The sequence below is a fragment of the Ascaphus truei genome, chromosome 3, assembly GCF_040206685.1.
Source record: "Ascaphus truei isolate aAscTru1 chromosome 3, aAscTru1.hap1, whole genome shotgun sequence".
NCBI classification, from domain to species: Eukaryota; Metazoa; Chordata; class Amphibia; order Anura; family Ascaphidae; genus Ascaphus; species Ascaphus truei.
In genome coordinates, this window is record NC_134485.1 from 276,081,739 (window position 1) to 276,089,459 (window position 7,721).

The following is a 7,721-nucleotide window of genomic DNA, read 5'->3' on the forward strand; positions in this document are numbered from 1 at the left end:
TCTTAGACCGATACATCAATTCCTGCCAAAGGTGGTATCACAGTTCCACATAAGTCAGGAGATGGTGATCCCGTCATTTTGTCCAGAACCAAAAAATGAGAAAGAGGAAAGGTTACACAAATTGGACGTGGTAAGATGTCTTAAGGTGTACCTAGAAAGGATGAGAGATATCCGAAAGTCTGACAAATTATTTGTCATCCCAGAGGGACCAAAGAAGGGACAAGCGGCATCAAAGACTACAATTGCACAGTGGATGGTGTCTTGTATCAAAGAGCTTATGAAAGCAAAGGACAAGATAAACCTTTGAAGGTGAAGGCCCATTCTACAAGGGCCATGGCTACTTCATGGGCATTCAAAGCCCAGGCCACACCAGGGCAGATATGTAAAGCAGCTGTCTGGTCCTCATTCAATACATTTCTGAAATACTACAGACTAGACGTACAATCATCAGCTGACGCAAGCTTTGGACGTAGAGTCTTAGAAACTGTAGTGAAATAAAGTGTAAAGGGTATTAATAAAGGTTGAACTGATAAGACATTAAACTGGTGTTGTCTATTCTGATGTTCCCTCCCTAAAAATTGCACTGCTTGGGTATGTCCCAATGGTGCCCACTGCCAGGGTGATCAGGAAAGGAGAAAATTTAAACAACTTACCGTAATTTTCTTTTCCTGGAACCATGGCAGTGGGCACATAGGCATTAGACATACATAGGGAGGGTAACTATGTGCCCACTGCCATGGTTCCAGGAAAAGAAAATTACGGTAAGTTGTTTAAATTTTCTCCTTTCCCATGTTAGGCTTGCAAACATGTTTGTAAATGGATATGTATATTTTCCTATGAGGGTTAGAGTATATTGGGGTAGGGTAGATTGAGGTTTGAATTTTTGTGTTTCATTGTATGTTTTGTTTGTACCGTGTTACACCTCATACATTTTGCACTTTATATTCTACCTATAGGTATTACAAGTGGAACAAACTATTCACTTATCAGGGAGGCTGTCACAGTATTTCACATTTTTATGAAAAGTATAGTCAAGCACACCAAAAATACAAGTCAGTCAAAAGATAACAAAAAGTGTCATTTAATGACTTAAGTCATAACTGCATCCAATGTTTCGGTGCAACAGGCACCTTCATATATTTTTAGCCACTATTTATTGTTACTCATTTTGTGGAATACATTTTGGATAATTGTTTTGAATATATTTTTGTTAAACATTTTCTGAGCTGAGTGCTTTTTTGTGAGGTTCTGTGTTTGCTTTATTCTTGATGTTACCTCTTAACACCACAGGGGTATGGATTTCTTTTTTTATTCTTTGTTTATCCCCAGCTGTCTCTTGAGGCCCAGTTTTCTCTCCTATATACAGTGGTGAAAAAAAAGTTTCTGAACCCCTTAGGATTTTATTATATTACAAACCTAAAATGTTATTAGATCTTTATCTAAGTCCAAATAATAGAATAAAAGATAACCTGATCAAACAAATGACACAAAAAAAATAATTATGCTTTTTTTTCCAATATGTATCCATAAATGATTCAACATTCAATATCCATGTGTGAAAAAGTATGTGAACCTTTAGATTCATTACCTGGTAGCACCCCATTGAGTAGCAATGACTTCAACTAAGCGTTTCCTGGACTGCAGGTCCGTTTCTCTCACATAGGTTTTGAGGAATTTTGGCCCATTCCTCCTTACAGAACTGCTTCAGCTCTGTGACATATAATGATTTCCAGCTTGAACAGCTCGCTTTAGGTACACATTTCGATGGGGTTCAGGCCCGAACTTTGAATAGGCCATTCTAAAAAGCGGAATTTCTTTTTCTGCAGCCATTCTATTGTAGATCTGCTTCTATGTTTAGGATCTTCATTTTTCTGCATGGCCCATTTCACTTCAGCTCACAGACAGCTGGCCTGACCCTCTCCTCTACCATGCAGAATTCATTGTTGGGTCGATGGCAAGCTGTCAAGTCATAAGGCAGCAAAGCAATGCCAAACCATCACACTCCCACCACTATGCTTGACGGTCGGGATGAGGTTCTTCTGTTATAGCGCAGTGTTTGGTTTTCACCAAACATAGCGTTTCTCATTGAGGTAAAAAAGTTCTACATTTGACTCGTCTGTCCAGAGAACATTGTTCCAGAAGTCTTGTGGATCATCCTATGTTCTCTTTAGTGAACTTCAGACGGGCAGCAATGTTATTTTTAGAGAGCAGTGGTTTCCTCCTGTATCGTTTCATGAACAACATTCTTGTTCAGTCTTATTCCGATAATTACATAGTTATATAGTAGATGAGGTTAAAGACATGCGTATATCAAGTTCAACCTATGCTAAATTTAGACAACCGATACTCTATCCTATATCTATACTTAGTTATTGATCCAAAGGAAGGCAAACAAAAAACCCCAGTGACATATCCAATGATATCCCATAAGGGGAAAAATTAATTCCTTCCTGAATCAAAGAATTGGCAATCGGATTACTCCCTGGATCAATATCCTTCCCATGTTTACTTATTTTGTATATCCCTGTATACCTCTCCTTCTTTTTTTTAATTTTTTTTTTAAACATGAACACACACATTAGTCAAGACGAGAGTGACCTGCAAATCTTTGGATGTTACGTTGAAGTTATTTGTGACTTCCTGGATGATTTACTGTTTTGTTCTTGAAGAGATTTTGGTAGGATGACAGCTCCTGGGTAGTGACTGTGGTCTTGAACTTTCTCCATTTGTAGACTATCTGTCTGACAGTGGATTGGTGGAGCCACATCATTAGAAACTGTTTTGTAACCCTTTCTAGACTGATGAGCATCAATAACTGCTTTTCTGAGATTTCTTTTGATTGTGGCATGACGTGTTTCCTTACATCTGTATGGTGAAGACCAAAAGCACAACATTTCTGATCCTTCTATAGGATGGGGCTTCCCAAACTCACCCTTGAACATCTACCTAATTATTTAAACACTGATTCTAATTGGCCCCTTTCATTATTTGGCTGTTAAAATCAGGGTTTCACTTACATTGGCACATACCCTGACTCTTAATTACTTATTGTCTAATCCATACAGCATTTTGTTTAAAAAATCATGGAATTGGTTCATATAAACCCTATTGCATATTTAAGAAAAGATTGATTTTAATTCAAGAAGGTTATGGAAAAACTATGGCATTTCTGTAATCATTGGGGTTCACAAACTTTTTCTCACCACTGTAGTGTGTGTGTGTGTGTGTATATATATATTTATATATATATATATATATATATATAAACTCCCTCACATCCATATACTATACTAATATTTATACACGTGTATGCTTGTATATTTTGTTACTGATGAAATGGGGTCACATTGATTGATTAAACCACAATGCCACTTTAAAGCCTTGTAATTTCAATCACTGCCGTGGCGGACGAGTGCTGAATCACTGCCGTGGCGGACGAGTGCTGAATCACTGCCGTGATCTAGTAAATGAGCTCTGATTCTAAAAAAGTTTTGCTATATGAACCAAAATGTTAAAACAAGATTTGTATATTTAGTGTTCCAAGTATTTAATGTAAAACCTTTCTGCTTCAGTCTTCCTTCTTAATCTGCCTAATAGATTAAAGCCTTTTTTTTAAATAATTGAATTGTGATAATAAAGTTATTTTTAAATCTGTCGTGTGTGTTGTTGTGCTGTAGAATATTCACAGCCCACTAAGTGGCCTTTTTTAATACTACTTCTTTACTTGGAGCCATTCTGTATAATGTGTATTTTATTTCATGTAATATAACAGTATATTTCAGTTTACTAAAGTGAGCTAAGGGACCTGTTCTTTTACTTATTGGGTCCTTTTTGTTCTTGTATGCCACATTTCCATATACACCTAATGTGAAATTTAAGGTAGAGCATTCTTCTGTAAAATCTATTTTAATATGTTGGTCCGACCTCTTCACTCAAAAACATATGATTAATTACTTTTTTTAACATCAACTCCATCACAAATTGTGATTGATACAGGAATGCAAAATGTATAATAATAATTTGTTCTTGGTTGTTTTACGTAGCGCTTTACAGAGATATTTTGCAGACAGTCCTGGCTCCGTGGGGCTTACAATATATGTTTTTAGATGCCTGAGGCACAGGGAGATAGTGATTTGCCCACGGTCACAAGGAGCCGACACCGGGAATTGAACCAGGCAATTGATTCCCCTGCTTAAACCCCAGTGCCAGTCAGTGTCTTTACTCACTGAGCCGCTCCTTCTCCTAATTGTGACTGTGTGCCTTTTGGTCAGCCGTGTGCACATTCATCACATTTTATACTTTGCAATTATTTCAAACTCCAACATTTTATGCAGTGCAGTACGAAGGATGAGAAAAGATCAAACGGTTAAAAATAAATAAAAAATACATGTACTGTATATACATTTAATTATTTTGTGTAAATCAAAGAAATTCAAAAAGTAATGAAACTAAACCAAATAAAAAAAAATAAAACAAGCAAAAAAATAAATAACAGAAAAATAGACTCTAATGGCGCCTGTGATATACCACAATAAGGGTTATGAACACACTATAGAATAAATGGTTCAAACCATGTGATGTCCTCAGGTACTAATCAGATAACTCCGTCCAACCCACTCCACTTGGGGTAATCGGGATGATCATAACATGGGGAGAATGGGAGAAAGAAAAAAATAACTGATACTCTTATTGTATGCAATATGATGTCAATAGCGGAAACAAAAACAAGAAGCGCAACAAAGGGACTAGTAAATGTAAAAATCAATTATATAGAGAAGTAGCCAAATATTAACTCACATCAAGTATAGGATACATCGGCACACCCGCTGTAAACATCACAACAAAACGCAGTGCCAGACTGGTAATGGTCCGACCTCCCAGCAAGTAAAGTCTAGTACAGCAGCTGAGTAAGGCACCGGTGTGACGGTAAGGCTAGCCAGTCTTCATAATAAAGGTGAAGCCCGGCTAGCTGCCCCTAACAAAAAAAAAAGTGTGTAAGGGGCCATGAGTTTCAGACCAATTAGTCAATGATCTACAAAACCTGTGTTCTATTGGAAATCACTTGCATTTGATGTTATTTTTGACATCGAGGCATAACTGACATACACTATCAATATATATTTATAATCATGCTGACAAGCTTATATATTACTAATAAGATAATACAGTTGTAAGTCATTGCATACTGTACACTGCAAAACCGCCTCAAATAAAATTGCTACATAAAATACTAAAAATACATCCTACATGTTCCCAATGTTACATAGCATTTTAATCCACATCTTACTGTACATGGCTACCAAAGTGTATGTTAGTGGTGCTGTAATAAAAATTAGTAAATGGCTATAGGAAAAAAAAACCCATGTAGGTAGAATAGATCATATTGTTAATGAAATGATGGACTGCATACAATGCAGGCTACACATTTGTCGATGGTGGACATGCAGGTGTTCAATAACATTGCAGGTCTATCTGCCAATTTATTGTTATTTTTTTTAATTACAGGTAATGCTTAATTTTTTGCCTCTTTTTTGCTGTTGACTCTTGTCATGGGAGACCAGTCAATTACACCTTTTATACCAGGATCATTTCACTGAACAAAACGAGTTAATGAAATAAATTGTAAATTTATTCACAGGCAAAGGCAAACACACAATGTTACACAATTTACAGCAAAAAAGGCACACTTACTTGAGCATTGGGGGTTGAAAACAAACTATACTTTCCTAGGTGTTAGGGCTTATCACCAAAGCTTACCTTAAAAAGTCTTAGGCCTCGTCCATGGTTGTTGCTTGCTGGCGGAGGCGTGATTCCGCTCAGCGCTGAGCCCTTACAGCCGCAATTAGAGCGGCTTTAGTAGGGGCTCGCCTATGCTTCCACAAGCGCGCGGAAGCGTAGATCTTCAGGAAATTTAAAAATTTCCCCGCTTGCCGGAGCGCAGGGCCGGTCACGTGAGCGGTTCGCCCAATGAGGGCAAACCAGCTCCGTGACGTAACTGGCCCGCCCCCTGACAGCGCGCAGGGAAAGCACCCGCTTTCCCTGAGCCTCAGCACGCCAGCGGGAAGTTTGGCCGAGGCCTTAGGCCTAGGACATAGTAAACAGCTACCAAGTGACACACACAGTGATACCCGCCTCCCAAGCGCGCTTGCTGTGTCCTCTGCCAGGACAGCAAAAAGCTCCTGGTAAAGCGAGCAGCAGCAAGCAACAGCGAGCAGCAGCACAAAAGTGTTTACTATGTCCCAGGCCTTAGAAGGGAAATCACCATGCCGTTTCAAATGTCCCAGCTCACTCTCCATAGGGCTAAAGTTCACTTACTACTGAGAGTCTTAGCCCTCGGGCATGGTCAGCGCATAAGGCGTGCTGCTGCTCGAAACTGAGCCCCCGCAGCCGCAATGAGAGCGGCTTTAGCAGGGGCTCGCGCACGCTTGCGGAAGCGTGTGTCTGACACAGTTTTGAAATTTGGCGCTCGCCGAAGCGCAGGGCCGGTCACGTGAGCGGTTCGACCAATGAGGGCGAACCAGCTCCGTGACGTCACTGGCCCGCCCCCGTCCCGCCCCCTGACGACGCGCTGTGTAAGGCCAGGGAAAGCACCGCTTTCCCTGAGCCTCAGCGCGCCTCCGCACTGTTTGGGGCACTATGTCCCAGGCCTTAGAAAACTTTAGAGAGCCGTAGAAATCTGGAAAACTTAAAACCAACTTAGATGACACTTAGAAACTGAAAATCTGAGCTGCGTAAGGGTTTTTAAAACCTCTCGGGTTCATTCATAGAAAACCTACAGCCCAATCAAAAAGCCTGAAAAAATTCTCAGCAGCTAAACAGAGCGGGGCTCATCTGGCTGATGATTTCAGAGAAAGGGTCATGGCTATTTGCAGAGCAGGCTCCACAGAGTCTGCCAGAACCCATATGGCTGTTGGGCCTGTTTCCCCTGCCCCTCCTTGCTACCAAACGGTCTTGACACCGCCATATCCTGGATTGCCTTTGAAGCTAGAAGACGGGGTAGACATCAGGTCTCCGAGGCAAATGCTGAATGGATTTTTATACATACAGTATAACACCCTCTGAACCTTACTTTAGTAAAGTATAAACCTTACACTTTTATGCTGCTAAAAGTCTTTTTGGTGATGAGGGATAGAATGAGAACTTGTACTTTTTAGTCCCACTAGCCATATGCCTTACACTCTGCAAAACCTGACTTTTAGACTCAAACAAAACCTTAACAAAAGTCTTATATATAACTGGTGCACCCCCTGAACTCCTATACTGGGTTCGGGATGATCGGGGCTTTAGCTGGGCATCCCTCCTTATACTAGGGACCCCTTGACTGTTTCAGGGACACCTCACATCCCTATGCCTTTTACTTTTCTGGGTTGTGCTGAAGCAGAAAACTTAGGGGTGAGTCACGCCTTTATACAGCTTCTGGGTGACCTGGGCATTACATGACTATCCTCCTTAACCTAGGGACCTCTTGACTGTGTCAGGTACACCTCACATCCCTATGCCCCTTTTACCTTTCTGGTCTGTGCTGAAGCAGGGAACTTGCCATAACTGTTTTTAAGGGAGGATTTTGACCAGAGGTCTGTGCCTATATGTCCCCCCCCCCCCCTTGAAATTCATAGCCTGTGAATCTCCACTGGTTAGCACTATTGGAAAGGTAGAACACACAAATTCTTGATCGTTGCACAATCACATACATTTCATATACAACCCATGGTTCCAACAGC